The sequence below is a fragment of the Parus major genome, chromosome 2 (genome assembly GCF_001522545.3).
Source record: "Parus major isolate Abel chromosome 2, Parus_major1.1, whole genome shotgun sequence".
NCBI classification, from domain to species: domain Eukaryota; kingdom Metazoa; phylum Chordata; class Aves; order Passeriformes; family Paridae; genus Parus; species Parus major.
In genome coordinates, this window is record NC_031769.1 from 101,441,165 (window position 1) to 101,463,128 (window position 21,964).

Here is a 21,964-nt window from a genome sequence, read left to right on the forward strand (position 1 = left end):
AGGGTGAGACCCTACTCCTTTCCAACCTAGGGAGGATGGACACACACAGAAGATCCATATGGTTGTGGAAAAAGGATTGCATATTTTCTGTGGAGCATGCCTACTTTTGCAGTATAAAAACAATTTCTGGGACTTCAGTCCTTGAAACAAGTACACCTTCTGTTATAAGACCACTTATATTTAGAAGAGGGCTCTTAAAATGGTTTAAAAATACAGATAAAAATAAAACAGAAACATAGTCTGTGTGATATTTAGAGCATTAAACAATAAATCACTTTGAATAGATACCTTATTTGAAGGAAAGGAATATTCTGTGAGGAAAACCATGCTAGCAGAAATGCACACACTTTCTTAAATATTGGAGCTGAAGCTGCACAGACACTTAGACCAGTGCTGAATATGGGTGTATATTAAAAATATGATCTGTATCAGATAAGAGTAGAGGTAATGAAGTCCTGAAACATATTCTATATAATGTTTGTAATGAAACACATTATTAATGATGTATTAGGTAATTGTGCAACTCTTCCAATAGCAAGCATATTTACAATGAGTTGAAAAATGGCAATCTTTTTGCCAAAGTTGTTTCCTGTTTTCTCCTTTGCAAAAGGAGGAAAGATTAAGCTGTGTTTGTTTACAAAGTGTGATTACACTCAGTGGAGTGCTGTTAAAAGGAAGCTTGTTTAACTTTAACTGAAGCCTGAGGAATCAGCAGAATTAGGAAACCACCATTTGAAAACAAAATGTATGCAATGCTACCTGTGTTCTCCAGGTAGGATGTATTAGGATTTAGGCTATCTTATTTTGGCACCTTAAACCAAGGTATCTGTTTTAAGCTAGCTGTCCATGTTGTCCATTTCTCCAAGTCAGTGATGAGAAAAGTACACCCAAAAGGGCAATTTTTCCCACCTGAAACAAAAATTTGTAAGCTGACAAGATTTCCTTTGGATGGGTCAGGAAATGAGCCACAGTATCATCCAGCCTTTTTTCAGATGGGCAAAAGATAAAATTTTCCAGGCATTCATTCTTAGAATTAATGCTGAAGAAACAGAGCAGCAGTGATTCAGAATGTAATACAAAATATTAATTACAGAATTATGTGATTTAAAATGAATACAAAAGCACAATGCAATGAGATTCTGAGAAAATTATCTTTTTAGTATGGAGAAAATTGTAAAAAAAAGAAATTGATAACACGTTCCAGGTGTAAAAGCATTAAGATTACATGTAACTACTCAAATATACATTTAGTAGTATCACTTTCTAAATGGGAGATGCACTTTCATTCCTACTTTTGAGCTGTTAACATTCTATTCTGGTAAGACAGTTAAAACTGCATTTACTGTAGTGCCAAAAAATCATGTTCATCATGCAGAGATTTTATTTTACAAATTTTGTTATTTTCTAAATTCTAAAATGTAATTTATTCCAGTGAATCCTTTTCCAGCAAAAAATAATTATTTTCTCCAGTCATCAGAATAAAAGGCAAATTGTGATAAAAGGTCAAAGCAAAGAACTTTAGGAATAAGAAGACAGAAGAACCTGTATCTTGAGTTAGTTGCTGATTGCATTTGTAAAGAAAAACCGAGTCTAAGTGATTCACACAGATTATAATAATACTTAGTTTAAAAATTATCTCAGATTTCCTGTGTCAGTATGTAACTTCCAGAGAGAATTTCCTTCAGTAAATCTAAGTACAGTGGGAGATATGCTTTGAAAAAGACAGAAATGAAAAAATTATTGTTTCATGTATTATTCAAGTATTTTGCATTTTAAAAAAATCACTTGCTATTATTATTATTATACATAAAATACACTAAAAAGCAATCATGCAGAAAGTGAAGTTTACACACAATGAAGTTAGCAGACAATGAAGTTGTAACAAAGAAGGTACAATGAAGTTATAACAAGAAGGTACAATGAAGTTATAACATGAAGGTACAGCAAGCATTAAGAACCACAAAGACAGACAGAAGCACTGAGACAGATTTTCAATGAGAAAGAGAAAAGCAAGAAGCTAAAAATCAGTCTAACAAATCAGTGTACCATAGTCTTATCTTTTACAGACATATTTTGAGCAATGAGAGCTTAAGTGGAGATAAAAGTACAAGCAATAGGTGATATATCTGAGAATCCTTAGACAGCTGCTGATGGAAGCAGAAAAGGTAAAACTGCAGTTCTGCAGGGCACAGATAAGGCAATAGGAGAGCACAGTCCCTGCCAGGAAAATCACTGTAGGCACCAGCACTGCCATGATCCTTAGGCACAGAATTATTCAGGAGACCAAAATCACCAGTATTGCCAAGTCTGTGTAAGCATGGTGGGAATTAAATTCTCACCAACTCAATTAGTATGATAAGAAATGTGTTGGCACATCTTTAATCAGATGAGTGAGGTAAACATCTATAAAATTAACTATCTTTGATACAAATAAACTGTGTGTTTCCACAAATCTGAGCTTAGACTCTACTGGCTGATCCAATTTTAGTTTTTGAACAGTTCATAAAAGTGACAGGGCACCACCACTGACAAATCTGATTACTAAATGCCTGCCTCCTGATTCCCAAGGGATTTTTGAATGTGACATGTGCTACATGTAAAAATAGTTTGCCACATTTATTATAGCACAGACAGACTTCAGAAAGCATGGTATGATTTGTTAGTTGTCTGACATTGGCCAGACAGATTTTCCAGGAGGACACAAAATAGTTCCTAAGTTCAAAAAAATACCAATAGTAGTACTAACAGAACTAAACCAAATTTTGATCACTTAGTTCACCCCTTTGCTGTGGTATTTAACTTAAGACTTCTCTCTTATAGAACAAAGAGAGAGCATAAATTCCTAAGTCTTGTGGAGAATAATATGTTTTCTAGAACCTGGTTTGGTATTTCCCACTCCTGTTTTTCTTTTAATAATACAACACAGTTATCTCTGTTTGGTTTGTGTTCCATGTAAGCCACAGGCCTTTTCTACCTTGAATTCCTTTCTGTGTCTTTATTTGTGTAGCAAAGCAGACCTCTTGCAATGTGATTTCTGTATTGAAAAATGTAATAATAACATTTTCAACCCATATTTTGTCTTCTAACTTGCTTGGATCCCATACAGGCTTAATTTGAAAAACATCTTTCTCTACTGTCCAGATTATTTATTTAAATGTCTAATATTGCCATATTCATGACAAATTACTGTATCTTTTTGATTGCTATGTTATTTAACTTAATTTGTACATGATTATCTTTTTTTTGTATATTAATTATAAGATCTCAATAAGGTTGTTCACAGAAAGGGCTGTTACAGTTTGAGAACCTTAAGAATAAACCCCTTTCACTATAAAAATAAAGCCTCATCCATCTGTGACTAAAACTGGACTGTGTAAGGGGTCATTAAAATTAAAAGAGAGACACACAGAGGTCAAAAATAAGGACTGGACCTTGCTGAACTGTCCAACAAAACCAAATGTGGTCCAAGTACTGGTAAAATTCTAGGTGGTTTTTGGTGGTCTTTTTTTTTGTTGTGGATTTTTTTTCCAATGTACAGTAATTTTGTCCCATTTCACAATTCAACAGTTTTTGTATAATTCCCTTCTATTTTTTTATTAAAGTCTCAATGTGAACATTTGTGTTGATGAGCTTTGCCTGTGTGAGAAAACTTAGAAGTATAAAGACAACACCATCTCTAGAGTGCAGCAATAGCATGCTAAGTTGTATGAATAAGGATTAAAAAACGAATTTGGAAGAATTCCTAGTAAATGCATATGCCAACTTCTTCATCAAGGAGTCACTTGCTCTTTCAGCAGGCTCCTCCATAAATTTCCCACTCCAGAACTCAGAAAGGTAGAGTAAGAAACTTCTAATCCAAACTAGACAGAATGCATGACAGCGGGGTCCTGGGGTTGTCAGCATTGCCCTCGGGATAACTAAAAAGACCTTCCTAAAAATCAACAAACCTTGTTCTTTATGCTTATTAACCTGATCAGGCCAAGCTGAATGGGGCTCTGAGCAATCTGGTCTAGTGGAAGGTGTTAGTGCCCATTGCAGAAGGTTGGAACTAGATGATCTTAAAGGTCCTTTTCAACCAAACCATTCTGTGACTCTCTGATTCTATGATTAGACAGAATGCTAGTAGTGTGTGGAAAAACAAATGCCATATATTTGTTTATAATCCAAATAAAAATCTAACAGAAAGCTGATTTGTAAAGCTGATGCAGCTTATGCTCCTTCTGACTTTGCAAGGAAATGTGTCTTTAAAGCTTCTGGTTAAAGCATCCCTTCTAGTAATTGCTGCTGATTCACATCTGCCTCACAAATCAAAATATTTAATCTCATGAAATGGTATTGCCAGATAGATAGATGAGAACCCTGACACAGTCCTATCTCTGCAAGTAAGTAATGACAGTATAAAGCTTTGTTTGTAATAAGTGCAGGTTTACAGAATAAGGTTTTCCATGTACCCACACAGAGTGTGTAGTGTTTTATGTAATTACAGACTTAAGAAATGAGAGAAGTTATATTCAGTGTTCACACATAGAGGAATCCAACTTGGTGTTTAGTTATCCTAGGAGAAATTCTGTCACATATGCTATGCAATATAAGAAAAACATTCAGGATTTATTTATGACAACAACATTATTCTCAATATGACACTAATAATTCAGATAATACCAAAAATTTGAGTAAATAACATCTCTTCAGACAGATTTTCTGAAGGATTTCAGAGAGCAACGGCATCAAGTCTTCTGCTCTGTCCACTATTAGAAACCAAGAAAATATATTTTGAAAAAAACAGAAGTGTTTTCTTAAGCTGGCTCTACTCATTAATTGGAATGAAATAGCTTTGAAAATTTTCTTTCTACCATTTTTCCTAGATTACAAGCATAGCTATGTCTATTATTGACATTTTCTAGTTATTCTCAAGGATATCAATTATCATATACGCAATTTATTTTTTCCTGACTCATACCTCTCAGACTGGGTTTTATTTTCAACACAACAATGTACTTCAAGTCTCCAAATCTCTCTTAAACTCAGGTATAACCACTCAGAAGATACACTGCATCTGGACCATGGATGCATTTTTCCTTTAAACCTAAGGAAGGGAAAAGAGGCCCTGTTTATTTATGTCCTGAAATTTGGCAAAGCTGTTCTGGATGTTGTGATGTGATGATGTCCTGTGCACCCTCATTTGATATGCCATGCAGACAAGATAGTAAGTGTGGGCCAAAACCATGGGGCCAACAAAATTTCAAAGTTCTCTTAAGAGAAGTGCTATTGTGCTGAAAGAGGTTAAGGACATGGTTATGTCTATATGAAGTCAGAGTGGCTGTTGATCAGCTGAATTATCTCCTGGTCTCATGTGGGAGTGGTGGGAAAGTCAAGTCCTGGTGCTCCCTGTTGGGGAAGCAACCAGAAAACTCTGCTTTCTTAGGCAAGGTTGTACAGTTGGCAAAACTGAAAGACAAGCACAAAATTCTCAAACACAGTAGGGAGTGAGTAATTATTTATATTCTCAATATTTGTCTCAACAGGCTGATCCTACTTAATCCCTTCCAGTGTTATTCTTGGTTTAGAATAGAAGATAAAGTAATTTAAGAAGAATAAGAATGCCATCAGTAGAATAAGTAGCAGTAATCCAAGGACAGACTTTTTTTCCCCCTAAGTAATCTGTTAATTTTAAATTCTTCCTCAAAGAAAAAAAAAAACCTGGAAATTCTCCATTGTCTAAACTTTTGGTGCTAGAAACAGTATTTATTGCTATGATGCTTAACATAATATTTATTTGATGTAAAGTTTCTAGAATCAATGATTTTTCATGCATTCTAAGGGTTTTGCAGAAGGCTGACTTTGGAATCTATAAATTATTTCTATTTTTAGTAGTCAAATTTATCTTGGTTGATATAAGTGAAGCTAGACTTCAAAGGTCTGCAGAAGAGATTAACCATAACGAGCACATTAAGGGGTCTACTGAAGGTTTTTCACATGTCTGCAAATGTAAGTTCTCTCAGATGACTAATATTAAAATGCATAAATCTGTCTGTCTAGCTGTCTTCAACAAACATACCTGAAGACAAATCACCATTACTAGCACAACAGAGTTTATTTCTTTATACCTGCTCATGTCCTTTGGCACTGAACCTGTCCCTTTTCTTCACATTAGTGTCCTGTTCAGGTCATATCTCATGCAGATATGATAATATTCTAAAAATCAGTGTTGCAAGTTTTTGCTATGGCTGCTATTTAACAGTTTATACTGAATGAAGCAAATAAGCCAACTTCCCTGTTTTCCTTAGACAAAGTCACTGAAGTTGCCTGCAGCAGAAGTTCTTTGTGTAAATCCACTGGTAACTGCTTTGGAGCAGAAAAATAACGGGATAAAACTAAGCCTCTTTACATCTTTATGCAAACACCATGCATTGTACAGTAGTGGATCCTACAAATGCAACTTTGGAGAATCATTTATAAGTGTCTTTCCTTTGCTTTCAGCAAAACCATTATGCAATCCCATTACTGTAAACTGTCTTCTAGTGATCAAAAATAATGATCCGGTTCACTTTACTTTCTAACCAAATGAGTCCATTTAATTAGAAAAGCATTAACATTCCTAATTCTAATACAGTTAGTAGTTTTAATCTGCAAGTTTCTGGTAGTTCCCCACACTTACTGATTTCGCATTTTATGGTTCTACTCTTCAGGCTGGAGTTTTCACTCTCAAATAATTGCATATCATTCCTTGGATACAGAGTGAAGAAGTTTTTAACTTTTATTATATTGAGATAGCTTTGGATTCCTTTTGGAATCTGCATGGATGTTTTATGAAGATCCTTAATGCTTAACAAGCACTACAGGAAATTTCAGTTAAATGAAGTTATGGTGAAGGATAACAGAAGGACAAAACAAAGCTGTTTTAGCAGCTCGTGTTTTATGAGAAACAGAGGTAAGGGAGAAACCACCCACGCGTTCCAGGGTGACAGAAGCAGTAACAGAGTGTGTTCCCTTTGAGCTTTCCAGTGCTATGATAATCAACAGGGCTAATAAAATGCAGCACTTTATGGGCTTTTGGCAGTGTGAGCCTTCAGAATGACATAAAATTATTGCCAAAAAGGAATCTTAAAACCTTGGTTTTAAAACAAATATCCTGCCTGCCTTCTCTAGCAGCACTAAATTGTTCCTGAAGTTCTTTGTGTAATCTGCCTATCTCCCTTTATCTGGATTAGATAAAGGAAATGAGGTTACTGTATCATTGATCAAAACAGTGTATTAATGGCCTCCTTCTGGACTGGGCCAAAGATACTGTCTACATTTGATTTACTAAAGTTGAGAGAAAGCCTGCAGTGTTTGTGAATCCTGGGTAAGTATGCTGGGTACGTTTGTGTTATACAAAGTCAGCAGCAACATGCAGACTGCTGCAAATAACAGATGGTAATATTCAGTGTGAGTTGGTAAGGTTAGTCAGTCCAGAACAGCAGCCAAAATCTTTGCCAAGATTCTCTCTCTCTCTGAATGTACTCCTACCCATTGAGAAAAATGCTCTCACACTCACTATTGCTATAAATTTATGAGAACCCCCAATGCAACCCCCCAGACTTTACTCTTTCTTGCTTTCCCTCCCAGGGATCTGCTCTATTCATTACCTGGGCTTAATCTACTCCCTGCAGACTGAGCAGGCAACTAACTTTGCCAAAACAAATGTTTGCACAGGGTTTCTCTAAACTGTGGCATTCAGCTATTGTTAGGTGTACACAGACTTTATTTGGGTTGAAAATCCCACATTTTGGAGAGTAGAAAAATATAAAAAATTAAATTCCTTGCACTTACATTACTTTAAAGAAAATGTTTGTGTTTACAAATTCACAAGACCAGGCGATATAAAAAAGGCATATTAATAATAAGTGTCAATGTATTATTAAGCTTTCAGAACTGGGATCAATAATTCTTCACAGGTCTCTGTACTCAATATCCAACTGTTTGTAAGGAGTAAATCTTGCAGGATGGCTGCAGAAACCCAATGAGAAATTCTCCTCTTTTTTTGCTTCCCCACAATCTGAAAACCCTCTGCCTGGCTCCCCTCCTGATGTATCTGTCAGGTCCTGGGGTCTGATCAAGGAATCACAGAATGTGCTGAGTTGGAAGGGACCTTAGAGCAGCTCTGTTTTTCTGCAGGTCTTTGCTGCTCCCTTTTATTGCTGGAGCTTGATCCAGGTAACACCTATGAAGAAGAAAGGGATTTGGGCCACAAAGTACAGCCAGCTCTATCCCTGGCCCACGCACAGAGAGGCACAAGGGTGTTAAGAATAAAACAATAGGATTCAAGCCTGAAATGTTTAAAATCATATTCAGAGAATTGCAAGAAGGCTGCTTCTGAAAAGAGACCTTAAAAGAAACTACAAACAAAACATTTTATTTATCAGCCAAACAGATCCTAGTTATGAATTCTTTTATTTCCTCTTGGCCAGCCTAGTTCAGCTGGAGGGTTGCTACAGACGGGAGGCACCACAACTCAATTCAGCTCAATCCAGCTGAATGCTTCAGGAAAGCAGAAATACAGGATAGTTATTCTGCATTCTTAAAGCCAAGGTAATTAAACTGTGAGGTAATTAAGCTATGAGGTGGAATTGTAACAGCTCAAGTCAGATTTCCTGGATAAAAATGAAAAATACCCCACCAAAAGCTGTGACCTAGAGTTGTATTTCCTCTGTAAACTTGTTTAAAAATGTAAGATAAGCATACAATTTGGCTGTGTAAAAGAAGGAACAATAAATACAAGTAAGTAAGTAAGTAAGTAAAAGGTGTATAATGGCAAATTTATCAGAGAGGAGTTAGATTGGTATAAATATCGGGTAATGCCATGAACTTGCCATGTTTTAAAGTAATGCACTGCAAATTTTCCCATGCAAGTTCTTTCAGGCAGAAAACCACTAGAGTATAGACAGGTAATGAAAAAAATGTGTGTGACCTGTGCAACCTATATAGATTCAGGTGACTTCAATGAAGTAAGACTCTTTAGTTTTAATGGGAAAGATAAAGTGTGGAGAAAAGGCTGAGGAATTTCTTAACCCAAAACTTGGAAAGGCTCTTACAGCAGGCCCATCTTGAAACAGGTTTCTCAGCACAAGTGAAGCTGGGATAGTTCTGCTTGTGATGGCCAGGACAGGAAGAGAATGATCAAAAGAGAAAGAAATGGGAGAGAGAAAGCAATGCCAAAGTCTAAAGCTGGCCTGGCAGCCTTCAGAGTGGAATTATTTCTTATAACTATGAAAAAGTAGACTGGCCATGAATGTATACCAATTTATCCAGGACTGAAGAAGTTTATGGATTGGGAAGGTAATCATCCCTCTGCATTTTTCCATTCTCCTTTTCTTCTGCCATTAAGGATATCAGAGAATCACAGAGTGTCTGAGGTGGGAATGGACCTCTGAAGGCCATTTGGTGCAACATCTCCTGCTCAAGCACAGCCACCCAGAGCCAGTTGCCCAGAGGGGTTTTGAATATATGCAGGGATGGAGACTCCACAACATCTCTGAGAAACCTGTGTCAGTGCTCAGTCACTCTCACAGGAAAGAAATGTTTCCTGATTTTCAGAAGGACCCTCCTGTGTTTCAGGTTGTGCCCATTGCCTCTGGTTCTGTCACTGAAGAGTTTGGTTCTGTCCCCTTTGCACCCTCTCCTAAGGTGTTTGTACACATCAATAAGATCCCCTTGAGCCTTCTCTTATCCAAGCTGAAGGGTCTCTTATCTCTCAGCCTTTCCTCACACACGAGGAAACAATTACCTTTGTGGCCCTTTGCTGGACTATGTCCATGTGTGTCCCTCACTGAGGAGCCCAGACCTGGACACAGCAGTCTAGGGAGGGACCTCACCTGTGCTGAGCAGATGGAAAGGATCTCTTCCCCCAGACTGCTTGCAACACTTTGTCTAATGCAGCCCAGGATGTCCTTCTTTCCAGCAAGGACACATTGCTGGCTCATGGTCAGCTGGGTGTCCAACTCCAGAGCCTTTTCTGCAAAGCTGCTTCTAAGAAGGATGGCCCCCAGCATCTCCTGCTGCCTCAGGCTGTTCTATCCCAGGTGAAGGACTTGGCACTTACCCTTGTCTTCACTACCACTTACTTCATGAGGTTATATCCTGGGACAGAAAATAATCTGATTATTATGCCTACAATCAGTTATATGATTATTGATTTATATATTATATAATTGCTATAATATTATATTTATACCTATATAAAATAGATACTATAATATACATATTATAGATATATATATGTGATATAATATATATTTTTATATAAGGAAATTATATAATATATGTTATTATAATATTATATTGTTATATATTATTACATTATTATTTTGCCTAAAATTGGAAACTTTACTTTTCTAAAAGCTTTGAAAAATGTTATTCCATTAAAATATAAAAAATAATAAAAAAATTAAATACATAAAAAGTATACTATATTTTATGGGGATTTTTTTTTTCTAACTCTCAAATAAAAGAATGTTCAAATTTATTTTGTTTTTATCTATTTTCTTCTACTGTGGTTATATTATTTTCAGATAAACAGGAACAAGAGGTGTGGTATGGTATGGAATGGTATGGTATGGTATGTATGAATATTGATCAATGACTTGGTAAATATACTCCTTTACTGAAACCCCATTAGCTTTCCCTAGGCAGGCTGTATTTCTCAAGGTATCTACTAATTCTACACTTGCTTTGTACTTGTAGTAATCTCCTCAGTGAAGAAGGCAGACTTAGAGGTTTCTTGATCCCAAAGGAGCTTTTAAAAACATACCACATCTGTGATACCACAGATGCTACACTCCATTCCTCAGGTGCCATGGGAACCTTAAAACAGAAGTTAGATGGTGCTGTTAGTAATTTAGCTGTTTCATCCTTGAGATCTCTTAGAGCTCTTGGGGGCACATAATCTAGGTCTGGTGATGTTTTAATGTTTGTTTTGTTACTTTGTTCCATGTCCCTCCTGCAACCACTTCAGTTTCAGACAGGCCCTTTGTTGGGCCCACTACAAAAAGGTTAAAGAAGGGGAATTTCTTATTTCCACAGTGAAGTCAAGGCAAATAATTTATGTAGTATTATATCCTAATGATCAGCTGTCCCTACTTAAAGTCTGTGGGTTTCTTCCAATGTGTATGAAGGAATTAGTACTAGTTTTCATTTGTCTTCTCAACATCAGCTTCAAATTCTGGTTTAGTCTGCACTGATTTTTTTTTCATTTGATGTGCCTGAATTTTTATTAATTTTGTTAATAAATGTGTTATATTAATTAGAACGTGCATGATTTCAGCAATTTGAAAGATGTTTTCCTGTTTCTAGCAAATACTTTTCCTTTCCATTCTGTCTTGTTTTCATCCTTATTTAAGCCTTTCCTACTGCAATACAATGTGCAAATCACCTGTAAGAATTTAAATTTCTTAGCTCCTTCTTTCAACCTCCCTTTTCATAGGCTTCTTATTTTACATTGCTCTATTTCTTCATGACTCATGAAAAAGTGCATGAACTGGAAGATTTGTTTTGCTTGTGGAACCATTCTCTTTGGTAGTAGGGTGTATGAGGTCACGTTCCTTTAGCACCAATTCCCATATGTTAAAACCACCACGATTCAACAGAAATGGACTGAATGACTTTTTGAATGGTATTTGTATCAGCTTAATATATAGATTAAGAGAATGATGGTCTAGATATGATCTCTAGATCAGGAAGTCACTACCTAATTGTTGAAAACCAAGATGGAGCACCAGGGGAAATATTATCCTTTATGCATGCTCCAACTCATGTATACCTCCCTAAGCATACCAGTCTCAGACAGGATATTGAGGAAAAAGGCTTTTTTGGTCTAATGCCATATGCTTGTTTTTATAAAAAGTAAATCTGTTAAGAAGCAAATGCTTCATGGAATGAGGCAAATATCCCCAGAATTTGATTTCAGAGGAAAACAGAAGGAAAAATTCTGATGTTATTCCATTCCCTTCTAGGGAACCTGGTTGCTTGATTACCTTTATGAAGTGCCTGTACACAAATGCACACAGCATGGGGAATAAACAAGAAGAACTGGAAATCTATGTGCTGTCCCAGGGCCATGATCTCATTGCAATTACAGAGATAGGATGGGACAGCTCACGTGACTGGAATATTTTCATGGATGGATATGTCCATTTAGGAAGGTCAGAGAGGTGAGGTGGTGTTTATGTGAAAGGGTAACTGGAAGATATTAAGATCTACCAGGGGACAGACACATGATTTGAGAGTTTATGGGTGAGAATTAAGGGACAGGCTAATATGGGTGACCCTTTTGAGTGATTATTACAGGCCACCTGTAGTGACCATGGGATCCTGCACAGGGGAAGCAAATCAGTAAGGAGGACTAGAACCCTAAACTTCCAGAGAACTAACTTTGGCATCTTCAAGGACTTGCTAAGAACCCCATGGGTTATGGCTCTAGAAGAGAAGGGTGTCCAAGAGACAGGAGCAATATTTAAGAACTACTTTTTCAAAGGTCAAAACCAGTGTATCTTCATCATAAAGTAATCAGGCAAAAGGAGCAGGAGACCTGCATGGATGAGCAGAGACCTCCTAGTATATCTGTAAGGCAAGAAAGAAATCTATGGGATGCGGAAAAAGGGACAGGCCATGTTGGAGGACTATGGGAACATCGTCAAAATGTGAAGGGATACAATGAGGAAGGCTAAGACCACCTGGAATTGAGACTGGGAAAGTACCTCAAGGACAACAAGAAGGGCTTCTAAAAGTACATCAACAGTGAAAGGAGGATTAGGGATAATGTTGAGATGCTGCTGAATCAGATGGGTGTCTTGGTAATGGAAGACACAGAGAAGGTAGAATTACTGAACACCTTCTTTGCTTCAGTTTTTACTTCTGAGGATGGCTCTCAGCAGTCCTAGACCTCAGAGATAAGAGAAGGCTGGAGAAAGGAAGATTTCCCCTTGGTCCTGGAGGGTTGGGTTAGAGGTCAATATCAATAAATCTGCGGACTTTGATGGAATGCACCCATGGATGCTGATGGAGCCGGCAGATGTTGTTGCTCTGCTGCTCTCCATCATTTTTGAAAAGTCACAGAGAACAGGGGAGGTGTTGAGGACTAGAGGAAGGCTAGTGTTTCTCCCATCTTCAAGAAGGGCTAGAAGGAGGACAAGGGAAACTACTGGCCAGTCAGCCTCAACTCCAGTCCTGGAAAGGTGATGGAGCAGGTCATTCTGGAGATCATTACCAAGCATTTAGAAGAAGGCAATTAGGTGTAGTCAGGATGGATTCACCAAGGAGAAGTGATGCTTGGCCAATCTGATAGCCTTGTGTGATGACATGGCAGGATGGGACAATGGAGGAAGGGCAGTGGATGTTGTCTGCCTTGACTTCATCAGGGCTTTTGACACCGTCTCCCAGAATATCCTCTTAGGTAAGCTCAGGAAACAAACGGATAAGGTGTGATGTTTTAAGACCTAATGGCAGAGCTCAGAGTCAAGATCAGAGCTCAGAGGGTTGTGATCAGCAGAGCAGAATCCAGCTGGAGGTCTGTAGTCAGTGGCATTCCCCAGGGATCAAGACTGGGCTAAGTCTTATTCAACTTGTTTATCAATGACCTGGACAAAGGGATGGCATGCGCCCTCAGCAAGGTTTCTGATGATACAAAGCTGGGGGCAGTGGCTGATACACATGAAGGCTGTTTTGCCATTCAGTGTGACCTTGATAGGCTGGAGAGTTGGGCAGAGAGAAACATAATAAGGCTCAACAACAGCAAGTGGAGGGTCCTGCATCCAGGGTGTAATAACCCCAAATACCAGCACAGGCTGGGGGCTGATCCATCTGAAGCTTCTCATGCTCCAGAAGTATTTTTCATCCAGCCTCTTCATTTCAGAAATGTGTCACTATGGTCAGCATCAATCCTTTCAGAGCATCACAGGTCTTGCAGTCTTGAAAAACTTTCACAAATCAAAGCATTCAAAGCCTTGAAAATACAAACAGTCTCAAGAATACACAAAATATAAAGACCTTCCTGACATGTAAGAAGAAAATTGGTTATATTGAAACAAAAGGCTACTGTCTATTATTTTCTTGCAGTTTCCACTATAAAAAGCATCAGGGCAAAACCAGATGAAAAAATGCCAATTTAAAAACCAGGATGCAACTTGAAATGCTTTTATCCTCTATTCCGGACTGCCCAGTCACACTTCACTAAGTTTGATCCCAGCTTGATTTCACCTTTGTGTCTAAATTATGGTTCTTCCCTTGAAGGAGCCTGGTTGGCTTACCCAGCTTTCATCCTGCTAGTAATGGATTTAGAGGTTTCTTTCTTTGTTTGGAATGGTATTTGATTATAAATCTCAGCTGACTTTGAGGCCATTTGATGGTCATTAATTTGAAAGAAGACACATGGTTTGTTGTGATTGTGAGATGTTTCTGAAGGTCTGCCCATACAACCTGCTAGGCCACTAGGCATTCCTGTGAATTTGGGATGTCTTGTTTATTTGACCTATTGGAGAATGTAAAAATTCTTAATTACATAGTAAATTTTAATGATTAGCTATGACATGTTTACCAATGTTTATTCCTAACGGATTCAGAAGGTTTCATGTTCTACTTGCTGTTTTATTAGCCACAATTGTACTGACTTTAATAAATGTAAGTAAATAGCATAATTTCATTAGTGATTTTTCAACATACATATGTGTAGCCTATGAAGAGGAGCAGAAATTTGATTATTCTTAAACAGCGTTAACTGACTTGGAACAGGTGAGAATAACTGAGAGGGAAACTGTGTTTAAATCAAAATGCAACACCTTATAATTCAGCTTTGAAAGTAAGTGAACTTTATTATGTCCTGTGAAGACTTACATTAAAGGAAAGTCTTGTTACCTTTACTGAAAGAGCTCTCATCTTAAACTCCCAAGAAACAAGTAATTACTCATGCTATTGCTTGGCCTGTATTGGGGGACTTGAGCATATCCCTGGTAGGAAACTCACTGTGTAGTCTTAGTTTGTATGGGGCTTTCCCCACAAGATGAAGGATAATGCAAAATATTTTAAAACCAGCCCTGTAGTAATGACTTGGGTACAGGTATCCAAAGTGACATGCATATTTCAGAATCCACAGTGCTGAATTAGATTCCCACCTGCTGTCCAGCCTTACTTAAAAGGAAAGCTTTTTTCAAAGAAATCAATTTACTTTGGTAAAAATTGTCAGAAATACTGGCTCTTGCCATGGTTTTTGTCAAGATGTGAATTTTGCCTTCCTAGCTTTTCCCATTTTCTGTGAAGCCCCAAACCAGCTCTGCCAGTCTGGCTATAAAGCTGTTACCCAGCTGTCAGCTTGTAGTGGTACTTTTAACAGCTCCAGTATCTCAGGCTAAGTCTGTTTAGGCTTCCAGGAAAGATGTGTTCTGCTTTGGATGTGCTCAGGTGCACATCAGTCACTTCTTGCTACCTATCAACATGTCTATTCACTTAATGGTTTCCTGTTCTAGTCACAGAAGAAGAAAGTGCAGCACTTTGAGCATCGCCTCCATTTATTGATTCCTGAGTCTTGCATCTTGTCTAATTCTTAATCCTTACACCTTTTCTCTTTTTCTGCACTGTTTCCTCTTAGTTTGTCTCCTATCTCTGCCCTTGCTCAAACATACACATTGCAGCACTGGAGGCCACGTTGCTCCCTCCATAGCATGGTCCCAAAGAAACAAAGATTCTTCTTGGTTTTGGAATTGAAATTAGTGCTTCCAAGACTTTCCCTCTCATAGTAAGGAATGAATCATAGCTTTAAAAAAAACCCCAAACCCCAAAAAAGATTCTCTTCCTCACATAACTGCAGTAACAAAGGATTTTAAAGACGATAAAAAAAAAAAAAAAAAAAAAAGGCATAGCAGAATGCTCATGTAAAAGTGGAAACACAGCTGCAATATATCAATAGTGGTTTTCATGCTGGAAGGAAAGAAAATGTCTTTTTGGAAAAAAATATAGAAAAGTATTGTTAAATTTGGATCATTTTTAAAAATAAGAATCTGTTACAATATAAAGGCCATTTACAATTGAGGGACTCTTTAAATATTCTTTGCCTCTAGTTTTTATTCCTTCTTCTACATAAGGGCAAGTTGTTTCATGTCCCCAAAATACAATAATTTCTAATTGTAATAATTTTAACATGTACATAAACTCTTCAGAGACGCTGGCAAAATGTGTATATGAGTCCAATTTAATATCAAATTTCAGATGTAGAATATGAGTCAGCCTTTTCATTAAGTACAAAGTTTGCTTGAAGTGAGGGATAACTTCATTGACCTTAAAAATCCTATTAGCAGGTTTACCTTTATTTTAAACTCACCAATGTCTCATTAAAATAAATTACACTGAATATGAAGACTTTTAACTCACAGCCCAGGCAGATATTACATGATTAATCTTTAATAGGTCAAGACCACAGTATTCACTGTCTGAAAACTTTATCACTTATGTGCAATAAGATATACAATTAAGTATAATTATAGGTTCTCATGTCTGGACATACTTAAAAAAATACATATTCCTGCTTTGGAAGAGTATTGAAATAATCTATTTAGCTAGTACAAAGAATATATTTTCTTTTCTCATGCTGCTTCCCTTATTCAGACACTGACCAGGATTCCCCTCTCCTACATCCTTTTTTGGAGATTAATAGATCTTTTATAGTTGCAACAGCTATGAAAGAAAAATACTATAATGATTTTAGAGGAAATGTGCATTTGTTTCAAAACTTCCAGAACATATATTTCATACTTTGCAGGGTGAGTGCATTCACAGCTTTGAAATCTACAGCCTTTTAATGACTCTTTCTAGTCACTTATTGCACCCATAAATTTTGTGGAACATTTCTAGTTGGGTTGTAGAATAGGAACTCAATAGTTTAATGTGCTGTGCTCTTTACATAATGCACTGTGCTAACAATCAGATAGAATTTCCTAATTAAATGTGGGACAAGTTGTATAATGCAGGCATTAGTGAATCTGTGTTACTGAAGCAGGAGCAAGGCACGCTAAATTATAAATGGTAATCACCAGAAATTGAAACATAACACAGGAAAGTTTAACAATCAAGAAACAGTCAATTAAATGTAGGCTTAATTTCCCTTTTAAACTCACAGAATGTATGCAGGTAAGAAGGGTCGTATGTTTTCAGCATAATAAGTGCTTTTTAATCTGATACTTCCCAACTGAGCTTAGTCATTGTCAAGGTTTTTAACTACCGACAGGGTTAATTTTTTACAGTACCTACAAGGGGGAAGAGCCTGGAACAGTGTGGGAGTGGCCAAGATCCATATATTATTCAATGCCATTTCATGTCATTGCTAGGGCATTCCTTTCTGGCAGAGCAAGCCTGGCAGATGGAGCAGTGGGGTAATGCTGGTCCCAGCCAGAGAGAGCAATTTGGGTGGCATGGCTGTGAGTGGGTTGAGCTCCACACTCTGTTTTTTGTATGCTTTTGCAATTCGTATTGTTGCTGTTACTGTTCCATTTTTTACCTTGTTGCTGTTTACAGTAAATTGTTCTTATCTCCACAAAGGTCATTTTTGCCTTTTGTGCCTCCAGTTCTCTCTCTGGCCACTCATGGGCAGAAGAGAAGGGAAGGGGAAGCAAGCGAGAGGCACTGTTGTTTTGGAGTCCTGGTGGAGGGGGCACTAAATACCATTCCTAACCCACAATAGTCAGGAAAAACCCCAATAAAGCTCCTATTACAGGAGCTGTGAAGGAAATGTAGTCCACAGCTCAGGAAGGTACAGACAAGAGGGAACCATTAGCTGCTCTGTGTGACAGAGAGGTGCCTCTGATTGCTCCCCAGGTATTGAAAATTACCTTCCTAAGGAGCTCCTAAAAGCAACCAGGTAGAAAATTCTGAGTATTTGAGCTATAAGAGAGATGGTTTTCTGGCTTGGAAGTGGCCAAGTAAGTAATAGGAGAGGTGGAAATTCTTAGTACTTATTGATACCTTGCGGGCAATTGTCCACAATTGGACAATTAATTATAATAATTAATGTGGACCATTAATAACAGGTAAAAATTCAATGGATTATCACAGTATTGAAAGCACACACTTATAAAATGGTATTCAAACCAAATAATATTAGAATGATTGCATAACAAAGCACAGGGCCACTGTGTTTTAGCAATGAAACATACAATTTAACCTGATGTAACCAGACGTTAAGGTTTCCTGTTGGATGGGACAAATATGCTCTGCAGGAGGTGAGGCTAATAGAAATGTTTATATTAATTTTTTAATCAATGTGCATTGATATTATGAATTAGAGTGTGAATTTTAGATGAACATATATGAAGCAATATGAATATACATAATACAAATCTATTCACAAGAGCTTAGATTTAGATTTAACAACAAAACTCTTATAAGAACCATTTTTTTCTGCAGAAATTAGAGGTGGTTAGAGTGACATGGAAAGAAGCAAGGATTGTACTTCTGATGCATTAAGTACTCATTTTCTCATCCTTATTACAAGGATGTTCAATAGCTAATCAAGAAATTAAATTATTAACTTAGGCTGTCTTTAATCATTCTGTCATTATGTTTCACTCAGGCTTGCATGACAACAATCCTGCGGTATGTCAAAGCACTGAAGGTGCAGTAATGATTTGTATATGTATATGAGTTTATGCGTATTTGTGTGCTCAGGTGTGTTGGCTGATTTTTAAGTCCCTTGCACTGAAAAGAAATCTGAAAAGAAGTATTTTAAAAGTAAGGGTTTACTGATGAAACTTGAATGCAGAATAACTTTTACTCATAGATGGATAAACATTATATTTATATAATATAAATGCTATCAATGGCAAGTACTAACTGAATTTTTTACCTTGATCTATTAACCAAAATAATTGCTAATATGACTAAGTATTTGGAATGTTCTAAGATGACTTCCAAAAATCTCTGTTGAACTTTAGATCAGGTCTTGAAGACAGTGAAATGACATTGACCCTTCCATTCTTGGCATTTTTATGCTATCGTATTGGAAAAGGTATGGACAGATTGCAGCTCTAGGCTCTTTCAGTAATCTTTGTGTTATTTATGTATGCATGTATGTATGTATGTATGTATGTATCTTTAAAAATTCAATATGCAGATAATAAATTATTAAAATTAAGGTGCATTATTTTAGACTATAATGATATGGTGGAGATACATTAGTAACAGAGATATCATCTGGTAAATTACTATATGTCCATTCCTGTCTAAAAAGTTATGTGTGCAGTTGACATTATTTTATTTTCCCTACTGAAACACCTTAATTTCTTAAGGCATGCTTCTGGACTATTGTACTGTTGCTTTTTAAACGTCTACATAAGGCTAAAATTGCTGTTATTCAACATTTAAGTAGACAGACAGGATAAGCTTTAAAGAATAGCTACTGTTCTAAGCATGCTGAGGGTGTTGTACTATTTATTGTATGGACTAATCTGCAATTTTTAAACATCATCACAGAGAGGGTGAAAATACAAGGCAGCTGTCCTTCACAAAGGGAAAGACTTATTTTCCGGCGTTAATGTGTATAATTATATTTAATGAAGGAATGTAAAATAAAGAGTAATTAAGAGTTAATATTATTAAATAAAATTCTGCATAATAATTAATGGCATATTAAACATATCCATAATTAAATATTTCAGTTTAATGTGATAAGTCATAGGAAAGAACATTAATTATAACACAGTCATTGGCCATATACCATCAAAAACTAACAATCTGAAAGACCAGGAAAATGATTATTGCTAATTTATTTGCAAAAGAAAACATAAAGTGTCCCTAGACTTCTTTTCACACAAGGATCCTCTATATTCTGTTGAAAAAATGGGTGTGAAGGCTAAATGCTAAATGAGTGTTTTGCCTGTGTGATGCCAGGAGTAGGTGATAATCCCTACCTTTGTTAACTGAAGGTACAGATAAAGATAGATGAATATACTGTCTTTATTCTGTACCAGCCATAATGACACAAATCTCCTGCTTCCATCAATCTCACTGTTTTGTTTGGTCAAAAAATTGTTATTAAGTAACATTACTTAACTGCTCATCTCCTGTTCAGTGACACAATCTCACGAGTCTCAAGAGTTTATTATGCAGTCAATTAATGAACAAGGAGAGGAGCTATTTGAATGAGGACCTCTGCTGGATCCCAGGTGTTTCAAAAGAGGTTAAACACACCTCAATGCAAACTCTGCCTTTGAAATCTTGAGAGTGCTGCTAGTCAGAAGCTGCAAGTGCTCAGGCCTTGCTGTGTGTGCCTTGCCTTTCTACTTTTTCCCAACTGTGCACTCTAGATGGCTCTTTGCTCTCATTCAGCTCAGTATTCCTTCAGCTCTGATGTGTTTCCATGGTCATGTGAAAGCAGGTAAGCCCTACAACAAGGGGGCAAGATTTCTGAAACCAAGAGCATTGCTACACAACAGGAATTGACGTCAAATATGTTTTCCCTGGGCAGCTGTGTTAGGGCTTTCTATGCTTAGACCCTTTGTGACAGCCATAGAAGCATGCACAATTCTCTTCAGACAGCTAAGGATAGATTCCCTTCATCTGAGAAAAAGGAAAGACAAAAATATTGGAGGGTAACAGAGAGTTTCTTGATCACATTATCGTCAGAAAGCCTTGTAGGGTTGTGGTTTTTATTTTGGGGTTTTTTTTTCCGGTTAGTTTTTGGTTGGTTTTTTGTTTGTTTGTTTGTTTTGGGTTTTGTTTTTTTTTTTTCTGAAAAGTCCCATGAGACACATGACCGACTTGAGTCTGTTATGGAAGGAAATCCTGGATAAGGCGGAGCTGGAACAACACAAAAGACCCAGCTGCTTTTGCAGTCTAGTGTTTCCAAGGAGGTGACTACTGCTGAAGCCACTTGTTAATATAGTAACACAAAATAGTCTCCACAGTCACAGTAAGCTCCAGAAGTCTTTGGCACAATCTTTTAACTGGAAATTGTTGGCAAATAGTGTTGAGCAGTGGTAAGATGATGAAGGGGCAATATTAAGGCAGTCTTGATAAATCATGTAACATGATTGTTTCAGTCCTTCACTCACCAAAGTAAAGAAACAGCCTTTACTTGTAGAAAATTATTTTTGAAATTAAAAACTTGAAGAATAACTGCAGAGTAGTCCTACAAAGAATTTAATAGCCTTTGTTAACAGTGGAAATTTTACCCTAGGTTCAGGGCAAAACAATGCTACGCTGCAAAGACCTCTGCAGAACAGATTGTGAAATGAAAGTTAAAACAAGCATTTATAGCCCATAGAACCTACAGCATTGGTATTGTTGCCTCATAATTGCATGAAAGTCATGTATATTGGTTTGCTAGGAAATACTGGGACAATAGTCTACATATCCTTTTACATGATAATATTTCTATGAAGCTTATTTGTTCATTACCAAAATGTGACCCATCTTGCAATTCACAATTTAAATTATATGCAGGTACACTGTCATTTCATCTAAAATAGTTTCAACAGCAAGCAGCTCTGTAGCTCAGAAGTGTTTCAATCTCTGCATTGAACAGCAAGCTCTTCGAAGACATGTAAAGTTGCTTTCTTAAGGAGAATGATCTATATGTATGGTTTAATTTCTTTTCAGCACAGTTCTGTTACATCCCAACTCTTATTTCTAAGGCCCAGATACAACATGAGACAGTCCTGCTCTCTCTTAGGGTGAAACTGCAGATTTCCTTCCTGGTTTAATTTCGGAAGTTATACGCAGCAGACTTGGCCTCCTGACTGCTGCTGAACCCACTGTACCTAATTTGTAACTTGAGCAATGTTTTATATGTTTTAATCTTACATTGAAAAACAAAGATCATTATTCTTAATAAAATAGACATGGTTCAAGGAAAAGAATATTTAAGAAATGGCATTCAAATACTTGCATCACAGCCTATTTATTCTACCAAGTATAATCTTTAGCAGAAGTTAGTGGTTTTGGTTTT